Raw genomic sequence first — 23,933 nt, forward strand, 5'->3', positions numbered from 1 at the left:
GTAATACAGGAAAACAGATGCTTTTGTTGAAGTCAAACTGTAATGTTACAGGTCATAAAAGTAAACTCCTTTTATACAGTTCTTCAAAGCATTCATATAACCATGGAGACAAGAATATAATACAAGTTCTTCTTCTCAGGAAAACTTGTCTGAGTACTTTCTGATAAATTCTACTATTGATACTGACAATGCAAGACACAAAGATGTCTGAAAATATACCTGAGGAAACAGACTTGTACCAAATTTTTGTGTGCCCAATAAGCCCTACTAATAATCACTTAACCCTTACAATCACGAAAACTTGATTATCTAAAGATTTGTGGCTATTGATGTGCGCATTGCACTCCTGACCCTCTGTGGTGATCTTCATCATCAGAATAATAAACTTCTGATCTTCCAGTTCCACTTCCAGCAGCAATGTTTGGATCATAATCATGGGCATCTCAAATGGTTGGGGGCAGGGGGGTCTGGAAGCAATGTTTCCAGTTCTTTAATTGTCACTTCATGTGCAAAGTGATTTTCAGGAAACTGAACAACAAACTTGATGTAGAGATTGCACTTTTTCAAATGGGTTATGATAAATAGGCATACCTTCAGCTAAAACTCCTTTTACAGAACCTGGCTCAATTATCTCTCTGGGAGAATGTTTAATAATAATATCTTTTCCATCTAAGTATTTAATTACAAGGTTATATCCACAAAGAGCTTCTGTAAGTGTAATGTGAGACTGTACAAATCATTAGCCTCTCGCTCAAAACGGTCATGATGTTTCTAACTGAGTACAATAATGACATCTCCAGGTTCCACACCAGGTTCTTGATCACCTTCACCGTGAAAATATATCTTTTCTCCTTCTTGCATGCCTTTATCAACATTTATGACTTTCCTACCTTTAGAAGCTTTGCATCTGTCTTTCTCATTTACCATCTCCCCTTCTCCACTGCAGTCACCACAGATAGTTTGAACATATTGCACCATTCTGGGGCCCAGAGGTTGGAAAGATACTTTAAGTTGCCACCCTTGACAACCACGACAAATCTGTTTAGCTCCTGCTCTTACACTAAGTCTATCACATAATTTGCAGTTTACATTCTTACTCAGCTGCTAATGAAATTATTAAAGGATGTACCATATCATCACCTCATAGCTTCCATCTCTCACCAATTCCTCCATCCTCCAAAAGCCACTGCCAAATATGTGAGAAAAGAGATCATCACCTGATAATCCACTGTCATTTGCTCCCCCTTGTATTCTTTTTTATCTAAATTTGTCATAAGTTTCTCTCTTTTGAGGATCACATAAAACTTCATATGCATAGGAGATTTCTTTAAACTTTTCACCCTGTTCTGGATGATATTCCTTAGCTAGTTTCTTATAAGTCCTTTTGATTTTATTATCTGTTGCATTTCTAGAGACTCCGAGTAGATCGTATAAGTTATTAAAAGATAAATCTCCTGACATAGATGGGGCTCACCACTGAATATTACCAGTCCTTCTGGAACAGCTTAGACCAACCCTCTACAGAATATATATATATATATATATATATATATATAGAGAGAGAGAGAGAGAGAGAGAGAGAGAGAGAAACAAAAATGAACATGAAATTTACAAAGATAGCACTTCTACCCACAGGCTATAAAATTTTATCTAATACATGCTAAAGAAAACATGAATATCAAGCAGAATTCTGAGTTGCTTTATATTTTCTTCAAGTCTATTAGCTGACCTGATTAATACAAATGTCAGAGAACAAAATGGAATATAATTAATACTGAGAAAATTCTATCTAAAGTCATGATGCCCCTAAAATGTCCAAATGCAATACTAGCACAAAAGCAAGCATTGGACTCTGTCCCCTGGGGAAGGAGACTTAATGCACCACCACTACTGATCCTTGCATCCAAGCCCAGTAGCTGAGTGATCCTGGCCCTGTCATTCAGGACTGTCCATCTTGTTGACGCAGGAGCCAAAGCAGTGCAAGAATACCTGAATCTCCCACCATGCAAACACACACACACTTTCCAGATATCAGCTGCTCTACACTGCATAGCAAACAATGTGGCAGGATGTTGGATCCAGTGATGGAAGTTTGGAAAACAGGACAGTAAAAATTGACTCAGAAGTAGAGTAAAAAATATAGGAAGAAAGGTATATAAAAAACAGGAGTGATAAAAAAAGAGCCAATCCCATTACTGGAACATCTCCTCCAGTCACCACAGACAGTTTGAAGGTAGCGAGAAGCATTCAAAGTTTCAATGATTGAAAGTAGGAACTGACTGAGGAGTAAACAGTTCCATACAAAAAAAAAAACAAAAGACAATGAAGAACATAAGATTTTGAAGAATAGTAGAAAGTAGGGTTAGTGAGAAAATATCAATACTGGTTAGAAAAAAAGAGCATGATTGAGAGTAACAAAGATAGTGTGACAGCCAGTAAGCAAGATAGAGAGAAAAAGAATATCAGCAGTGATAAGCAAAGGAATATTACATCCCATTAACAAGAAGAGATGAGAAATAAAAAAAATCAAGTGAAAGATAGCTGAGAAAGAAAGATAATGAATGATTCAAAGAGTTGTGCTATATAAACATTCTATTATCTGAGAAGTGGTGAATGAAAGGGTACACTAGTTTTTGTTTGTTTTATTAAGAGAGGAGAAGATGGTAATTGAAGCTATGAAATAAAGAGTAAATAATAAATAGACTTAGTAATTATAATCATTATCAGGGCTCCAGAAATCCACTCATCACAGGTGGGAGAATTTTCAGCTTCATTCTAAATGCATTCAACAACAAATATAATTTTTTTTTGCATAATTTACAAGTGCTTTTTTTTTTTCATTTTAAAACAGCCTTCATTCATTGTTGAATTATTTAATCATGGGTGGCTGCTAGCAAATTTATTAAAAAGTTTTATTTCTAGATTTTTATTTCTCTGCCCTGTTTCCAGAAATAAAATTTCTGGAAACAGGACAGAGATCAGAAAGGGCAAGGAGACATGTCATTAGTAGAGTGGATGCTAGCAGAAATTTGTGTGCGTGCATAGGTGACAAAGTAAGAATGGAACAGTGTGAGATGCAAGAGATCTGAAAAAAAAAATTAACACAGGATAATTTTTAAATTCAAAGGAGCAATCACATTGAATATTAATTCAGCTGGGAGGTGGCAATGGTTGATCCACAAATGAGTTAGCGTGTTTGTTTATGAACAGCAGATGTACCATGAATAAGCAAAATAAAATCATGCAATGCTTAATGTTTCCAATAACTCAGTATGTGAGACCTCTATTTGGATGAAAATGTTCTGTCTTCATGGGGTCAGAGATTTATAAGGTATAGTGTAGATAGAAAGAGCAAGATGGGGGGGGGAGTGATGCTGATAATAGCACAGAAAATGATTCGATGATTTAATGATTTCAAGACAGAGATGCAAGGGCTAAATACAGCAATTGTTTTGAATCTGTACAATGCATATGTATTCCAAGGGCAAGGAATACATATGCAAAATAGTCTAGTAAACAAGAGAAGTTATTATTAAGGGTGATTTTAAGTATAGTAATACAGACCAGAATGAAGGGATAGTATTTAGGAACAAGGAAAGTGAATCTGAATTTTTGAAGGACATCTACCTTAGGCAGTATGCAGTGGAGGTTTGCGAGTCTTGGATTTGATAATTTCATCAGATTTGGCACCACATTTTTTGAACCCTGAGGATGCTGAACCAATGAAATCCTCAACAAAAGTCAAAACTAATCTGAGTAGCATTTGTTTCCATAATATTTTGCATTATGGGAAACTGAGGAAATTGATATAAAGTTATCTTTTACCTAAGCTACTTATTCTTGATAAAAGATTAAAAACAAAGAATATAAAAGTAGAATATCCTTTGTAACCCAGCAGTAAAACTTTCTATCACTTCTGGCCCCTCAAATGTTCACCCCTTCTGGATTTGCTCAGCATCACTTTCAACAGTACGGAAGTAGCAAGGATTCTGATACAGAGGTAGTAGTATTTTTTCTCCTGGAAACTCAGGTTTTTCATCCCACAAACAAACAATTATCATGTTAAAAAATAAAAAAAAATATTATCAAGTCCCACAGCCTTATTTACATCTAGTTTACTCAACTCCCCCAAACAACTCTTGCTCACTTACAGTAGTCTCTCCTCCCCATCATCAACTGCCCTTAATCTCTCCATGAAGTCACATTCACAAGATTGAAAGATCTTTATGAACTGCTCATTAAGTATCTCCACCACACATTCTGCAACAGCTGTCTTTATACCATTTCCTCCAATCAATGTCATTCCATAATCATTCTTTCTTTTGCTGGCTACATATCGAAAGAACTCCCTAGGATTCTTTTTGGCTTCATTAGCTAACTGCTGTTCATACCTCTCTTTAGCTACTCTCACCAACCAAGTCACCCTCCTTGCCTGGTCTTTGTAGACCTCGTGAAATTGGTTACCTCCACTTTTCTTATGCTGCCTCCACAATGCCCTTTTTCTCTGTATTGCATGCTTAATCTCTTTATTCATCCATCTCACACCTACCTTATTTAACCTTCTCACCCATGGTATACATTTAGACATTGCATCTACTAAGTAGTTTTTGAAAATCCCCAAGCTGCATTGATCTTTTTTCCAGCTAACTCCTCATTCCATGCTACACCTGCAAGCTGTCTCCTGAGCTCTTCATAATCATCCCCCCCCTTGTAGTTCCACATATACCCTTTTTTCACAGGGGTCCTTGCACTGCTGGCAACCACCCAGGTAATCACCTCATGGTCACTTTCACCAACTGGTGGATGATTTGACACCTCATTGATAATTACATCCTCCGATGAGATGATCAAATCCAAGACCCTTAATCCTCGTGTGCCCTCTGTTACATACTGTCTGAGGTAGTTATCCATCAAAAACTCAAGAAACTCATTTTCTTTACTTCCACTTGCTACTCTTCATTCCAGTCTATATTGGCATAATTAAAATCACCCATAATGATCACCCTTTTCTCATTTGCTTGGCATATTTGACTATACATTTCACTATCACAACCATCCACATTACCAGGTCTATAACAACATCTCACTAAGTATTTGATTCTATTCACCTCTATCTCACACCATACTGCCTCAAAACCACTGGCCCTATTTCCCTCTTGCATCTCTATCTTGTATGGACATAACTCTTTCTCTATCATCAACAGCACTCCCCCTCCCTTTTTACCCCTTTCCTCACGAAACACATCATACCTTTCCATCTCTATTCCTGTCAGGATGTCGTCCTCATCTAACCATGTCTCACTTATTCCGACAATCTCTGGGTGCACAGACGCAATTAGTGCAACCATTTCATCCGCCTTGTTTCTTATACTTCTAGCATTGGTATACAAACACAACAACTCATTTCTGGATCTACAGCTAGTTCCACTGATACCACTCACTCTATGTGATCTCTCCATGCTGGACTGGGGCCGTTTCCCTTTCTGCTTCTTCATTTTAGAACCCTTTGCAATTCCATCTGTTTCCTCTTGATCCCTGATCATCCCATTACTTTCCTGCTTACACATGCTCTCACCTCCTCTTGGAGCATCCACCTTTCTCATGCTGTGTACCCCTGTCCACCCTGAGCCTCCCCGTTTCCCTGCTCCTCTTGCACACCCATTCTCTCATTTTCTGTACTCATACCACTCACTTCCCCATTCATTTCCACTTCTTCAATCTCTCCTGTCTTACTCTCCTGCTCTTCCACATCACTCCCTTCTCGATCTGATTCATTCTCTTTATTCACTTCTCTACTTTCCAGCAGCAGTCTCTCCAAGCGACTCACACCATAACCACTCAAATGCAGTCCATCGCTCCCATACAGCTCACTTCATCCCTCAAACTCATTCCACACATTAACAAACTGTACTCCCATCTCCTCACACATTTGAGCCAGAATATCATTCATAATCCTTGCTCTCCACCTCATTTCACCACAATCATACCTAGGCAACACACTGACTACCCTTCCTGTCACACTATTATTGCTGCATTACCCAACACCTCCGTTTCAGAAAATAATATTTTCTGCAGCTCTTGAACATTCACTAATGTATGAAAAGTATTATATGTGGCTCTTATTACTGAAGAACTTGCCCACCACTGCTATACACTAATGAATGAATCATTATAAAATTTTTATTTTATGCTAATTAATAAATAAATTAATTGATTGATGGCAGATAATTTTGCGCAGTTATGATTTAATACAGCATCTTTATGTTTGTTTACATTTCTCTCGACTGCAAATGTTGCATATGTTTGTGTGCTTAAGTTTTGATAAATTTGAACTCTTTTATAATAGATTTGTGAATATTTTATGGTAGTAAATGATTAAAGAATAGTATCTACATATATTTTATGTATTAATGATATACATAACTTTTTCTTAATTTTTTCTGACATTTCTAGGTTCTGAAAGTTATAGTATCTGCAAGTTTTTTCAAATTGTCACAAATCTTAAAAAAAATTTGTAATATATTTATTGAAAAAACCGCATAAGTGGACCTGTGTAGTTCAAACCCATGTTGTTCAAGTGTCAACTATTTAAAAAAAAAAGACTCAAGTAGGATTCAACAAATATTTATAAGAGACATAAGATGTACAAAGGATCACAAATACAATACATGAAGAATTCTTAATGATTAGTAAGGGATGGGAATGGTTAATATGCCCAAACATTCTTGTTGTTACCATTATAAAGTTACATCCTTTGTGTTGTTTATACCAGTGCTTCCCAAACTTCTGGATGTCAGGGTCCCCTTTGGAAAAATTAAAATATTTCACGGCCCCCTCGAAAACAAATCGTAATATAGACATATATTATTATAATATTTATTATATTTACATTCAATACAAAACATGCACAGCGAATATTGCAAAAATCAAATGCAAAGGAGATGTGTTTTGCATTATGGGAGGTACTGGGTTAGGAGTGTTGGTAGCTTGCTCCACCTTTGCTACAAGTTGCCTGGTGTTGTACTACTTACCCAGGTAAGATAGTACAACACCATATTCAGTCCTGAAGATATTTTCAGGTGCAAACTTAGTTTGCTCTCACTTGGATAAAGGATTAAACTAAATTTATTATAGTCTAACCAAGTGAAAAATAAACTTTCAGCAAATATTATATTTTTAGCATCTTACATACACATTTGACATACACATTATCTCATATTTTTATATGGATAGATTAGTAATAAAGTAGTAATAAATTAGTAATAAAACGATTAGTAATAAAGGAAGAATTTAAAACATAAAAGAAGTTTAATAACAATTTAATGTGATGGATATGTTTCAATATTGCTACACAAAAAGTCAATATCAGGTGAAATATTTGAAACTGCAATTCTTAGATTTCTGCTTTGAAATGAAACTTATATGAATAAGCATATATTTACTAATATTCATTAAGTGTCGAAATACGCAGGAAGCAAAATTTGCGAACTCACACCAATGTGCGATTTTTTTTCATTCAAATATAAAAAATAACAAAAAAGAAATAATAAATAAAAATTCAATATGTTTCTTTTAAGATGAAAAAAATCTAGTTAGTCTTAAAACATTTTAAATTTGTTTTCATTATTTCACAGCCCCCATAGTATGGGAAGTGCTGGTTTATACTGCAAAGTATTGTTGGTAAAAAGTGTTTCGAATTAAGTGCCGAAATACGCAGGAAGCAAAATTTGCGAACTCACACCAATGTGCGATTTTTTTTCATTCAAATATAAAAAATAACAAAAAAGAAATAACAAATAATAAAAATTAAATATGTTTCTTTTAAGATAAAAAAATTTAGTTAGTCTTAAAACATTTTAAATTTATTCTCATTATTTCACGGCCCCCACAATTTGGGAAGTGCTGGTTTATACTGCAAAGTATTGTTATGAATTCCTGATATACATTTAGGGGTGACATTAATGATTCTTCATGAATCCCATTTGTGATCCTTTATACATCCTATGTCTATTATAAATATTTGTTGAATCTTAAAATTAGATGTCAACAGATCTACTGGTTTGTCCAAAGTAGGCTGAACTGCATGCTCAAGGAACTTTATATACTCCAGGATGTGCAAGAGGATGCAGTGAAGTCAGTAAAGATAGCTAAAGTTCTCCACAAATATAATCTCCATGCCAACCACGCACAGAACTAGCTACCTTCATCAATTCTCCTAAGGATCATCCTCTTGCACATCCTGGAGTGTATAAAGTTCCTTCTGCATGCAGTTCAGCCTACTTTGGACAGACTGGTAGATCTGTTAACATATTTACCTTGAAGAACACAAAATTACATCCATGATCATCTATATTGAAAGTTGGGAAAGGCACACCACACTATGTACATTCCTTCACACAGGATTAGAATCGGCATCGGGTATGAAGTGCTTCCCAACATCAACAAGCATGACTGCATTAATTTGCCAAAGATCTGGAAGTTAGTCATCTGAGACCAAATAACCTGACTTTGCCAAATTAATTTTATGGTTATCTATCCCTCTAGAGCAGCACTTCCCAAACTGTGGGCTGCAGCCCCCTTGGGGGCCGTTAATTTTGTTGAGGGGGAGCCGTGAAATAATGAAAACAAATTTAAAATATTTTAAGACTAAATGTCAATGTGTATGTAAGATGCTAAAAATGTAATATTTGTATTTGATTTTTGCAATATTCTCTGTGTATGTTTTGTATTGAATATAAATATAATAAATATTATAATAATATATGTCTGTATTACGATTTTTTTTTTCAAATGGGAGCTGTGAAATATTTTAATTTTTCCAAGGGGGCCTTTACATCCATAAGATTAGGAAGCACTACTCTAAAGGATACTGTAATAACTTCTTTATTATTCTTATTACTTTTCTAAATCACTTAGGGAATAGAACAACGTAGATCCGAATATAAATTAAATTATACTTTAATAAATATTTCCGATATTTCTGCAACGTCAAGTTGCCATTTTCAAAAGGAACTTACAAAACGGGCACGTGCGCGCAAGCACTACAACACAGTAACTGAGAATGAAGGTATGAAGCTATCGTTCTCCTAGAAGTCCTGATGGTGCCCTCTGGCGGGCTAAATATCGGAAATATTCATTAAAGTATAATTTAATTTATATTCTGATCTATGTTGTTCTATTTCTTAAGTGATTTAGAAATGCATAACCAATGTATAAGTCTGTCTACGAGAATTCTTATTACTATTATTATTATTCAGGATCAATGGAGTCAAACCTCATTGCAGGAGGTTCCTTCTAGGAAACACAAAGTCCATCATATCACTCTTTAAACTCATTGACATTCTCACTCTCACCACTCTATCAGGCAATGCATTCTATTGTTCAACCACCCTCCATGCAATGAAACCACTCCTCACCCTCTTGCTCACAGTTTCCTTCCATAACTTCCAGGGATGGCCACTTGTCATCACTCCTTCACGCTGTTCAATCAAGCGAAAGAACTCCCCAGTGTCAACCCTGTAACCACCTCTCCTTCTATCCACAAAACTCTGCTGTCCACATTCCCTCAGCCAATCCTCATAATTAACATTGTACAGTCCTGAAACCATCTTTGTTATCTGCCTCTGTACCCTTTCCACAGTTAATTTATCCCCTTCAAATCCTGGGGACCAAATCTGAGAACAATAGTCTAAGTGTGGTCTGATCAGGGTCTTATACAATGGAAGGCTAACTCTTTTATCTCTGCAGGTCAGCATCCTTCTCATTATTTAAGCAATCCTCAGTGTTACCTTCACCACCTTTGCAATATGTCCCCTGAATTTCAGGTTTCTATCAATGATCAACCCCAGATCTCTTATCTCCCCTACTTCCTCCAGTATACCTCCTCCAATAGAGCATGTAGCATCCCATCGATGTGTCCCAAACCTCAAAACCTTACATTTTGCTGCATTAAGACAACACCCACAGTCATTTAACCATCTGTCTAGCTTATTCAAATCCTCTTGAAGGGCTATCACATCTGCACTATTACTAATAACCCTTCCCAGCTTCACATCATTTGAAAACAACTGAATATCCCCCTGCAATCCACTGACAATGTCATTGATATAAAGGTTAAACAATATAGGTCCCAGTACCAAGCCTTGTGGGACCCCACTTGTAACCATTTGCCTCCTTGAAACTACCCCACCATACACAACTCTCTGATACCTATCGGACAGCCAATCCTAAATCCAGTTGACCAACCTGACATCCAAACCCATATGCTGCAACTTAAATATCAGTTTATCATATGGCACCCTGTCAGATGCCTTTGTTAAGTCCAAGAAAATGGCAGATACGCTTTTCCCTCATCTACTGCTCTTCTAACTTTATTATAAAAGGATAGTATATTACTAAAACAAGGCACCCCCTTAACAAATCCATGTTGACTCTCACAGATAACATTACCCTCATCTGTCCAATGCTGTATACGGTCCTTCACTACTTTCTCCAAGATCTTAACAACTACTGATGACACACAAATTGGCCTATAATTAGACACTTCCAGTCTGCTACTGCCCTTATGCAATGGCACTATCTTACCTTCCTTCCGTTCTCTGGGCATCTTTCCTTTAGCCAGACTTTCATTGAAAAGCCATATCAAAGGAGCTGTCAGTTCTTTAGCACATTCTCTCAAAACTCGCGGTGAAATACCAGATGTTAGCTTTACTAACATCCAGAGTACTCAGTATTTGGAACACACTCTCCTCCTGCACCTCTAAACCTCGAACCTGCCCTATCCTTCTAGTATTAAAATTTACTCCTCCAAGATGAAATACTGCAATAAGGTGTTCATTGAACAATTCCACTATGTCATCTGCATCAGTCACTCTGTTCCCATTTCTATCTTACAATGTCATTCTTGCACAATTATTTCTCCTCCTACTGGCCACATAGCTAAAAAATTCCTTAGGATTTTCTTTGGATCTTAGGGCTTTTCTTTAGAGAAAATCTTAGGATTTTCTTTGGGTCTCTTCTCATATTCCAGTTTTGCCTTCCTTATAGTACTTGTCACTCTCCTGGCCTTATATTCTTCAGGGATTTGCTCTTCACCTGTCGCCTTATATCTCTTCCATATTGTTCTTCACATGCAGTTCCTGTTTAATATTGTTTGTCATCCACTTTACTCCAAATTGTGGCCTCTTCTTCACTTGTGGAATGCAGTTTACTATTGCTGATAACAAATATTCCTTCACAATTTCCGAAGCAATAATGATATCCTTGCCTTCCAATTCCTCCCTCCATGAAACTTCCCCAAGTTGATATCTAAGACTATTATAATCATCTGCCTTATAATTCCACATACGTTCCTGTCTCTTTGATACTCCTGCATGTTTATTCATCTTCCAAGTCAAGTAGAAGTCGTTGAGTCAGATGCGGGAGATTCTCCACGCAGAGAGATGAGTGGTATGACAGAGGTTGAGAATAGCAAGAGAAATATGTATAAAATAATGAGAGCAGGAAGTATGGAAAGGTTGAAAGATTGCAAAATTTTTGGAGATGGTCTCAATTGGGAGGATGAATGGCAAATATGGCTGACTTGCAGAGAGAGAGAGAGAGAGAGAGAGAGAGATGAGCTGAAAGAGCAGGTGGAATGTCTAGGGAATAAGATGAGAAAGTGTGAAAGATGAGATTAGGCGAATGGAAGAGACGAATGCAAGGCGAATCAGAGTAGGAGTGAAAGAGAGTTATGGGAATGGTAGAAGAGGAGAGAATAGGAACAGTAGAAGACAGGGAATGAGAGAGAGATTTATGGGAATGATAGAAGAGGAGAAAAAGAGAGTTATGGGAATGGTAGAAGAGGAGAGAATAGGAACAGTAGAAGACAGGGAATGAGCGAGAGATTTATGGGAATGATAGAAGAGGAGAGAATAGGATAAGTGGAAGAGAGGGAATGAGAGAGAGATATGGGAATGACTGAAGAGGAAGGAATGAGAGAGAGATATTGGAATGATAGAAGAGGAGAGAATAGGAACAGTGGAAGAGAGGGAATGAGAGATTTATGGGAATGATAGAAAAGGAGAGAATGGAAACAGTAGGAGAGAGGGAATGAGAAGAATGTGAGGGCAGTGCAAGTGGTCTATAGCTTTTTCTGTTACAATTTGAAATGTTTCTACAATGATCTGGTTGATTGCTGTACTCTTGTCACAGTTGTAAATTTTGCTCTGAAGATGCTGGGTAGGAAAAAACAAAATATTAGTAGGTTCAATAAATTATTTTTTTTTTCTTGATGCTGTTTTGAAGCATTGTTTTGAATAACCGGCAACACCTAAGCCTTTCTATATGCATGTCAATCAGTATCAGTAAGTACTACAGTTAGTAAAAAATACAAACAAGTAATCCCAATCATGTCTCACATTAATGCATACTAAAACAACTTTCCAGCAAACATGGGCTTGCTTTGATTATTCATAGAATGAAAAGCATTCAGAAACAGATAGAATAACCAGCATGATCATCATTAACATCAAATTTCTTATATGCATTCTCAATGGATTTATAGGATACTACAATAGTGCTCCATGAAAAGTTTGTCGTTACTAACTTCCTTTCAACAATTTTGTTCCAATTAATGTGTATATCAGTCAGAACTCAAATATTATCAGATCTTATATTTTGGCCATCTTAGGCACTTCTTACTACATCTATCTCTAAGTAAGCCTTGGCATCCATGGGTCTTTTCCTGCCATCCTGGCTATGGCATCAAACACTTGTTTTGCTAACCTTTCCATTCTCATTCGGTTTAAGTAACTACACCACCTGAGATAAGCTCTGCTCACATATTCTTGAGTGAGTGCTAATTATGTCAAGTTCTCTCAAAATATCATTTTTAATATGATTCTACCATTGATGTCATCAGTTCACACCCTACTTTACCTTAGAATTCTCAGATCTGAAGTCTTTTCCAATCAACAATTTCATTTGTAACCCAGTTCTCAGATGTATACATTAAAACTAGTTTGATCAAACGCTGCAGTGTAATACAGCTAGATTAATGTTTTGACTAATTTCTCCCTTATTTGATATAAATCACCAGGTTTGGTAATTCTGTTGTCTATTTCCATATTTAACTTATGATGTTCACTGAAAATGGTGAAATGGCTAAATAGCTTAAATGTCTCCCCCCCTCCCTCCTATATGTTTCTATTCAGAATATGGTTGATGTTTTCAAAGTCACTGCCTATGTTCACTGTCTTTGTATTTTTATTATTTATATTCGACCAGATTTGTTACACTGTTATTCAATTAAGGTAAGGGAATCCTGCAGATTTGTACTGGATTTATTTAAGAGTACCTGAAATGGATTTATTTAATCCAACAAAAACTATTATCATCGGTATAAAGAGAGGAGATGAGATTAACATCTAATCCAGATGTCATCTTTCTGAATAAAGTATGCACTTTATTTTATTTTGCCTAAAACATTTATGCATTATGTAGAATGAAGTTTAAGTACAATTTGTAATTTTTATACTTTTATACTGTGTATTTGTTTCATAGTTTATATGTTTTCTTAACTTACACGAATTACCTGAATCAAATAAAAATATATTTTGGTTGGATATGTCATTGTTATTTATATAATTAAAAAAAAAAAAAATGATTTCGGAACATAACCCTACTTTTTCTATGTGATCTGTGTCTCGCATAACATGATTTATATAACGCGGCATTTCTATGGAACCTAACATCCGCGTTATATGAGGGTTACCTGTATTGGTGGAAAAAAAGAGCCAGTCTAGATTCCTCCACGATGATCTCCCACAGGGCTCTGTGTTAGCCCATTTACTCTTCAACATCTACATGTTTGACATACCACATTCCAGCTCAAGTAAATATAGGAAAACCTCGCTTAACACGAATTCGATATGCATGATTGAGTGAAATGATACTATTTCCTGCTTTAAGTGAGTAATAAGGCTTTATTATATTCAAACCCTGATATGGAAAAGAGAAAGGACTGATAAAGAAAAGCAGCAGTAATAAAAATAGAAGAAAACTAATTACGTTAGAGGAAAAGCTGGAAGTCATTAAGAGACATGAAAGTGGTGCTAGTAATATGATTGCTCTAGACGTTGGATACAACTAGTCTACAGTTTGGACTATATTAAATAAGAGCAAAGAATACAAAGAACAATGAAAAGTTGCTACTGCTTTTTTAAGCATGCAGTCACCTGAAATAGAAGCCATTTAATGATTGAGATGGAATATCTTCTATCACTCTGGACTAATGACTGGGACCAAAAAAGAATACCTCTTAGTAGAAGAAATATTCAGGCAAAACCTCATTGAAAGAGATCAAATTTCAAGAGGAATGTGAAAGTTTTACTGCAATTTAGGATGGTTTGACCATTTAAAAATCAAGCTGGACTGCATAATGTAAGAATAACTTGGAAATCTGCTAGTGTTGATAAAGATTCTGCAGTCAAGTTTCCTGAAGAATTGCAAAGGATAATTCAGGAGGGTGGTTATGATGATTGTCAAGTATTCAAAGTCGACGAAACAGGTCTCTTGGAAGTATGCTGACAAAAATTTTCCTAGCTAAAACCGACAAGTTTCATCTAGGATACAAAGTATTTAAAGATTGTCTTATGCTTGTATTAGGAGGCAATGCAAAAGGCAACTTTAAACTCAAGCCTATGTTAGTTTATTGTGTGCAAAATACAAGATCTAACATTATTGAAGAAATCAGCACAATTGAATGATAATGAAGATGTGAGAAACTTGCTCGATTCCCATTCAGAACAGTTAAGTGAGAATGATCTCGTTCAACTAGAAGAACAGTGTGCATATGAAGAAGAAGATAAGGAGTGCGAACAAGAAGAGAATAAATATTATGACTAAGAAGCTAATTGTAATAGAACTTGAGCTAGTTTCCAATGACACTGAGCATGCTAAGCAAATTTTGTTTGATGCTGATCCTGATATGGTAAAAAGCTTCAAAGTCTGCCAAATTGATGAATGGTCACCAGGTATCACAAATTGCATGACAAGATGAAAAAGTCAAGCAGTATTCAAACATCTTTACTTATTTTTTTGTTTGTAAAAAAGTAATTCAATCAAATGTTCAGGCATTAAATAAAAATTTAATCAACTGATTTTTAACTTTGATGATTTTATCCTCTAATACAGCTTATACTGTAATATTTTTTTAAATTTGTGTTAACTAATGGATGAATTATAATTATTTCTATTGTTTATTGTATTCACTTAATGCGATTTTGCTTAGCGTGCATTAATTGATGGATTAATTAATCACGTTAAGCGAGGCTTTCCTGTACATGTACACTGATGACCTAACAATCCTACACCAGTCTACCTCCTTTGCCAACTTGGAAACAACCTAGAACACACACCTAAACATCGTGGTAGGGTACTTCAAGCAGTGGTGCCTGAATTGGATTTATTAAATCCAACAAAAACTGTGTGTCCACAGCATTCCACCCTAAACGATGCAGAGGCAAATTGACACCTCAACCTTTCTTTTTGTGGTAAGATGGTAGAACATGAGCCTCACCCGAAATACCTTGGAGTGAGCCTAGACAGAAGTCCTAACCTATAAAAGACATGTCACCCACCTATCCAACAAAATTAAAATGAGAAATAATATCATTTCAAGGCTTGCTGGGAAAACCTGGGGTTGTGGGGCAGAAGTCCTAAGGTCTGCACTAGTCCTCGCATTCTGTGTAGTAGAATACTGTACTCCCATCTGGGAAAGAAGTGCGCAACTAATATTATAGATATCCAGATAAACTCTACCATGCTCACAATTAGTGGGACACTGAGAACACCCTTCTCACCTGGCTGCCCTATCCAACATTGCTCCACCAAATATACATAGAAGACAAGCCTCGATTAAAGAATTTAATAAAGTAATGAACAACCCACTCCTGCACCGCACTCTCAAAAATCCACCTACTCTTCACCTGAAATCAAGAAATCCTTTCTAGTCCATGGACAAACTCTCTTCAGATGCCTTACCATCAACATCTAACACGTGGAGAGAACACTGGTCCAATAATCTCCCAACAAATGGGTTCCTGGCCAAAGATCCCTATACTCTGCAGCCTGGTTTTCCTCTTCCTAGGAAGATTTGGTCATCTGTCTACAGGATCAGAACTAACCAGGGCAGATGCAGCAACCTACTACACAAATGGAAACTGTCAGACAACCCTTATTGTGACTGTTCCTCCATAGCCCAGACAATCACTCATATTGTGAATGACTGCCCAGGGCACCAATTTCATGTTGACCTCCAAGACATCCCCAAAGTGATGGATGAGGCCCTAGATTGCCTTTCTGAACTAGACATTGACCTATAGTTGCATTGTATTCTTTTCACCATAAGAATAAATAACTAAACTGTCATATTTCATACCACTTTTCTTCATTAACTATTCAGATCCATATCAACAATGAATAATAGAGGAGATACATGCACCCTTGTCACACACTTGATTTAACATGAAACCATTTTCCTGTACATCCTTCAATTCTAACTGCACACTTACAGCTTAAGTGGAGACTATGTATTGCTCAATATAATGTCTCATTTACAACATATAACTGTAGACTTCATTATAAAAATTATGGAAACAACTACCATGTTAAAGTAAAACTTCAGTTTAATATAAACCAAAATAATCATGCCACATGTGTGTGTATACTCCAGATGATGACTGTAATGTGAAGGATGAAATGTCGAGGTATTACTTTGGTCTATGTTAAACTGAAGTTTACTCTAACACGGTAGCTGTTTCAAGTGCTCTCCTGAAGAGCCTCGATCAGTCTGATGATGCCATTGGATTGGAAAGAGCTGGGTTTGAATTAGGACCTTTCATCTGAAGGTGGTCTCATATGCAGATGACAGGATTTTTTCTCACAAAAATGCAGGTTTTTCATCCCATAAAACATTCAAGCCATCTAGAACACATGCAATATACAGACACAGGACAGTATGGAGATAATGATTAACTACTGCATTCTATCAGATTTGGTTTCAAATGCCAAGCACACATGCACGCACGCATGCACACACAAAGTTAGTGAAGTCATCATAGTTTTATTATCTATGATGACTTCACTAACCTATTTGAGTACTTATCTCTGAAAGTCAACCATATACAGTCTAATTACCCTAACAATGAGATAATCAGTGTTAGGGTAATGATTATCTCATTGTTAGGGTAATTAGACTGTATAATGAGATAATGACTTTAGAATGGCAATTTCAACATCCACAATGCAGGTTGGATTCCTTTTTCCAGCTTCACAGAACAAGCTGGAAAAGTAACATGGTTTGCTATCAGTTACCATAAATTGTTAAATCATTACTGATTTATTACTGATTAACACAATTTAACAGATAATCCACCAGAATTCCAGCTTATCTTCATCATTCTCCATTCAACCTGGAACTTTTACTTTTCAGGCATAGAGATTTCCATGGTCTGATTATGCTTCCACTCCTCTGATCATAGCACCTGCCCTGATCTAATAACAAAAAATTAGTCTTACTGGGATGAGTACTTTTATTTCTCACTCTACTCAAAACAGTCAACCCTTATCCAAACATTGACTCTATGATAATTGTGCTCATGCAATTCAAGCTGAAAATTCAGCATATGCAAAATAGCCCAAATTAAAATAACCAAAATTTCACTAACATATACTACAGCTCATAACAACTGTAAAAATTTCATCAACAAACCCAAAGCAGACTTCACAATGACCAAATGCACTAAGCTTGCTTAGTGCATTTGGTCTAATCGTCCTGAAAATCTGGTCTTTGGTCTAATCTCCCTAAAACTAATCTTCCTGTCCATGTGGCATTCAAGCCTTCTGGTCCCTCATGAAGGCTGTCAAATGCAACTTCTGTCTTCTATTTCTCTCTCTCTCTCTCACACACACACACACACACACACACACACACACACACACACACACACACACACGCTGATGGAAAACAATGGTAACATCTCCTAAAGAAAAGACAGACTTCTTGGAATCAGTTTTAACTTCCAATTCTTGTATAATCAACAATAAGCAAGTAGAAGGCAGATCTTCTTCCACTATTCCACAAACTATTCAGTTTGCCTCCTCTGAAATTTTGATAGAAGGATATTAGAAAAATACTCTAGTAGCCTTGATATCAGTAAGTCTCATGGCTCTGGTGCTATTTCTCCAGTTGTAAAAGCTTGCTCTAGAACTTGCATCCATCTTATATTATCTCTTCAAACTATCATACTCATCTAGCATCTATCCAACAGCTTAGAAGCAAGCTTTAAACCAGCCTATTTCTAAAAATAGAGATAAAAGGCAACCATCAAACTATCACCCTATTGTTCTGAATGCAATACTTTTGAAAATAAAAAGGTCATTAACTGCTGCACTACACCAACACTTTGTGATTAAAAGAATGGCAGAATCCATATTTGTTTCACTAGAGATCTCTTGGCCAATCTCTCCCACCTTTGCATGCAGGCCTATGGAAAAGTTTAGAAAACTGAAGTAGTCACTCTTGATATTTCCAAGCCATTTGATCAAGTCTGGCATCTTGGCCTTCTTGCCAATCTATCATCTTATGGTGTTCTTCCTTCTCTTCATATGGATTGCCAGCTGTCTCTTTGGTCATTCATTGCAGGTCATGGTGGATGGTTTCATTTCATTAAATGATTTCATTTCATTCAGTGATGGTATACCCAAGCCTCTGTTTTCATCTACACTCATCCTCCTATACATCAATGATCTCATACTCAACATGGGTCCTATTTATAGCTATGCTGATAAGAGTACTCTCCACTCCTCCTTATTCATTTTTAAAAATATTGTAGTGCTCAGGTAATTCACACTTCAAGATCCTCTTTAATCAATGCCTTAAACACTGATCTCCTTTTCATTCTCAAGTGTGTGAGGATAACTTGGTGGATTTTAATGCCACCAAAATGCAATCATGTCTCATTTCAGAAGAAACACCATGCCTCACTCTCTCTCTCTTTCTTTCTTTTGACAATATTCTGCTCACCAACTAGGATTGCTTTTCCCTTTTTTGGTTAACATTTACATACCTAACCAATTCTGTCACAAGCATATCAGATCCGTAGCCTCTTTAGCCTCTTCAACCTCATAAAACTTGGTAATCTTTTTCATTCAAAACAGTACTTCTCTCTTACTCAACTCTCAACATTTTAGAAAGTCATATCCTCATGACCATTCCCATATTTAGTTGGTTCACCTAGCACCTTTCTCAGAATGCTTGATAAATAGTGGCTGAGTGGTTATCATATCTGCTCTCCAACCAGGCTAGGGTTCAAATCCTGCTGGGGGCATTGATGTTTGTGATGTCTGTAAGTAGTAGAGGAAATTACCTAGTGTGAGACTACCACCCCCACTTATTTGAGACTTGAAGTAGATTCAGAAAAGTTCCATTTCTTGTGTCTCTACAGTAAAAATGGACAAGGTAAAAATGAATAAAAAATAACAATATATAATGCTGGATGACAGAATGATAATGATTGATAATGATACTCGATGATAATGATTGAAATAATGCTGGATCTAATATCCACTTGATTTTTATAATAATAATAATAATAATAATATATATATATATATATATATATATATATATATAAATGTTTAACAAGTTTAAAAACTGAAAAAATCCTTTGTCCGTCCACAATATACTAACAAAGGTTTGCAACCATTTGTGGTTGTAAACCTATGGGACTCGCATAAAAAATAAAAAGTAAAAATATAAAATTCGTTTAAAGAGATTATCCATCTCACTGACTTCCTACAATACTCCAACATCACTCTGTTTCTACATTATGTCTTTTTTTTTATAGGTCTTTTCATGAGTTCTGCTCCACTGAACTGACTATTACCATCCCTTCAATTTTCTCTAATCATGTACAAATAGTTGCCGATCAAAAGCTACATACAGTTTAGCTCCAAACTTATCAAAACAACTTTTCATACTCCTGCATTCTATAAACCTCTGCTCTTTGCAACAGTCTTTCCCATATGTTTCTCCCAATGATTACAACCCTCAGATCTTTAAAAAATGCATCAGCAAATTGCTTTCTTCTCTCTAACTGCATGCCCACACATCGGAGTTTGTGTCATGTGTGGGAATAACATGTAAAAAAAATTTGCATTCCTCTTGAATATTTCCTATCATTGTTCTCTCACTTGTTACATTTCATTTCAGTTGCTTGAAGCATCTAAGATATTTTTATCTTTAGTTTTTAAGTCACCTGTATCACCTCTGTTTCCTTTTACAGTGCTCTTTCCCTCCATTTCTATGCTTTTGCAAAAGCCTGATACTGGTATTTATTTTCTATATTATTATTAAAGTCTTTATGTGAATATAAATAGATAGAATAGCCATTCGTATTAATATTTCAAATATTCTTTATATTATACAGACATCTCCAAAAGTAATTTGCCACAACTGATTCTATGTATGATTTTAACACTTTGAGCAGTAAGTTATAATTACATATTTCACTTTCTATGGTGTACAAATACATGAAAAAAACTGCAGAGTTGCTAAGAGATTGAACAACTCTCCCTGCAAAAACTCAAAACTTGTCATAAATTTACGGCATTATTATAGTTAATATTTGAATGTATATGTATGTCAATACTGTTTTTTTGGATAGAAAAATGGTTCATTAATTCATTTTGTATGGTCATTCAATAGCCGTAAGCCCCTTTTACAGGGAGGTACAGCACCACCACCTCAATCTCCCCCTATTTTTATCCGGGCTCAGGACTGGCATAGCTGACAATTCTGACATATGGCTGGAGGGATTGTCATAGGTATTCCTGACTGTATCCATGTGTGTGTGTGTTCACAGGGCCGGTTTGCCTGTTTGCAGGATGAAAAACCCCAACTAAACTGGGGAGAAAAACCCTGCTGTCTGCACCCAAGATCAGCTAAACTTGGCTATGTCTGAGAAAGATCCTTAAGCTCCTCACGTCAGAGATGGGAATTGAACCCAGGACACTCCTTTCCCAGGTATATGGTTGCGAAGTGCATAGCCACTCAGCTAACCGTGCGGACAGAAGAATGGCGAATAAATCTACTGCTTTTTTATTGTTCAAAGGGTTAACAACAAAACAAAATCCAACATGCGTCAAATTCTAGGAAACTGAAGAGATATCATAATTTTAAGATTCAGTCGCTAATACCTGCCTAAATTGTGCATGTAGTCATGGTCTAGTTACATAAACTAATTTTCACAAACATTCTCAGAACTTGCAAACAGTATTCTGCTAAGCACTTTTGGATTAAGTGTCATAAAACTGTGTGCTAAGTTGTCATATAAAGAATATGGCATGGAGAATACAAATGGCAATTTAATAATCATACTGTCCCTAAAATGACAAGCTGTTACTGATGTATATCAATATCAGCAGGAAACTGCATTATTCAGTACATTATATGAATGTGATGTTAATCAGTTAATAATAACTTGCTTAAATCAGGTGCAATACAGACAATACAGATATTTTGAGCAATCATTATAAGAGATATATCAATGTTAATTTCTAATAATAATGATTTTCTGGCTTATGAGTAAGACTTAGGATTATTATGATTAATGTTATTCAGGACCACCATGGAGTCACAAGACTCATTATGGGAGGCCCATCCTAAACAACACAAAGTCTATCATACCACTCCTTAAACTCATTCACCGTTTGTGCTCTCGCCACCCTGTCAAGCAATGTATTCCAGAGTTCAACCATCCTCCATGCAAATAAACCCCTTCTCACTCTCTTGAAAATGACCTCCTTCTCAACTTCCAGGGGTGGCTGTTTATCATCACTGCTTCCCCTTGTTCTATGATACAAAACAATCCTTCAGTGTCTACTCTGAAACTACCTCTCAACAATTTAAACATCTCAATGATGTTACCTCCCCTTCTTCTATCTAACAAACTTTGCAGTCCTTACATAACTAACACAGCACAGGCTTGATACCATTTTTGTTATCTGCCTCTGTACTCTTTCCAAGGTTAATTTATCCTCTTCAAATCCTGCATACCAAATCTGAGCACAGTCCAGGTGTGGTTTGATCTGGGCTTTACACAATAGAATCATAACTCTTCTATATCAGCTGGTAATGTTCTTCTCAGTATTGCAGCAATCCTCTGGGTTACCTTCACCTCCTTTGCAATATGTCCCCTGAACTTCAAATTTCTATCAATCATCCCAAAGTCCCTTGCCTTCTCCACTTCCCCTATTACAGTTCCTCCAACAGAGTATGTAGCATCCAATCAATGTATCTCAAACTTCAAGACTTTACATTTAGCTGAGTTAAACTGATATCCCATTCATTTGCTCATCTTTCCAGTTTATTCAAATCCTAGTGAAGGGCTACTGTACTATTACTGAAAACTATTCCCAATTTCTGCAATCTATTGACAGTGTCATTGATATTGAAGTACTGAGCCCTGAGGGACCACACTTCTAGCCTTCTGCTTTCTTGATACCACTCCCTCATACACAACTCTCTGATATCCACGAGATTCCCAACCAATTCCCAATCAAATTCACTAAACTAAGCTAAACATGACATCTAAGCCCATGTGCTGTAATGAAAATATCAGCTTATCATGTAGTAACCCTATGGAATGTTTTGTAAAATCGAAAAATACGGCAATATATTCCTTTTTTTTCATCAACTGCCCTTGTTACTTTAATATAAAAGACAGTCAGTAAAACAGGAGTGCTCCTTAAGAAATCCATGCTAACTCTCACAGATAACATTACCCTCATCTGCTCATTGTTTTATATGATCTCTCATTAATTTCTCCAAAATCTTAAAAACCATTGAAAAAATACAAAATAGTTTATAGTTTGACACTTCTATTCTATGACTACCCTTAATCAATGGCACCATCTTATCTTCTTTCCACCTTTACCATAGCCAAAGGTGGTAAGATTTAACCCTCACTGAAAAGCCAAGTCAATGGAGTTGTCAGTTCTTTAGCACATTCTGTCAAAATAATGTGGCAAAAATCCCATCCAATTCTATTGCTTTATTGATATCCAGATTATTTCAAATGCTGAGTAATCTCAGCATTGAAACATACTAACTTCTTGCACTTAAAAACCTTGAAACCTCCCATAGAAGTAAAGCCCCTCTTGTTCAGGATGCAATGCTCCCAATAAAGCAATTATTAAACAACTTCACCATCAATCAATCTGCTCCCATTTTTGTTATTCTAACAATGTCACTCTTCTACATCATCTCTCCTACTGGCCATATAACAAAAGAATTCCTTTGGATTTTTCTTGGTTCTCAGGACCAATCTCTTCTGATATTCAAGTAATGTCTTCTTTACCATACTAGTCCCTCTCCTGGCCTGGGTCTCATATTCTTCATACACCTGCTCTCCACTCCTCTCCTTATATCTCTTCCATGACCTTTTTTTCAACTGCAGTTCATGTTTGATATCATTTGTCATCCACTTTACATCAAATTGTGCTTTTTTTTTTTTTTTTTTTACTCAAGGCATACAACCTGGCACTGCTGCTAATAAATATTTCTTCACCTTTCACCTTCACAATAAAGCTGAAAACGATAAAGCTTGAAGGTGACATTAAAACATCTGGTAATTTCTAATACTAAAATAATAAATGTTTAAATTATATTATTTCAATATTTTTTTACAACTGCTATAACTCCATACTGTTAACAATCAGACACATGTTGGTATAGACCATTATTTTGCTTCAAGTAACTCAAGGAATTAAACCTCCAAAATGCTTAAAGATTAGAAAGATCTTAAAAGTTATAATGGTGACAAAAAAGGTTAAATATAATATTTAAAAAATAAGAAAAATTATCAAAAGGAAGAAGTGCACAGACCCTG

General features: G+C 36.1%; 1 protein-coding gene and 1 pseudogene across 4 annotated transcripts in view; both read right to left on the minus strand.

Moving 5' to 3' along the window:
• Nucleotides 1–23,933, minus strand: part of LOC150099031 (serine/threonine-protein kinase Nek8-like) — a 1,046,903-nt gene that overhangs the window by 938,039 nt on the left and 84,931 nt on the right. The gene's annotated exons all lie outside the window — the stretch shown is intronic.
• Nucleotides 433–18,261, minus strand: LOC150099033 (dnaJ homolog subfamily A member 2 pseudogene; annotated as a pseudogene).

This window comes from Typopeltis vanoorti, chromosome 15 (genome assembly GCF_054136105.1).
Source record: "Typopeltis vanoorti isolate ZY-2024b chromosome 15, IOZ_Tvanoo_1.0, whole genome shotgun sequence".
Taxonomy (NCBI): domain Eukaryota; kingdom Metazoa; phylum Arthropoda; class Arachnida; order Uropygi; family Thelyphonidae; genus Typopeltis; species Typopeltis vanoorti.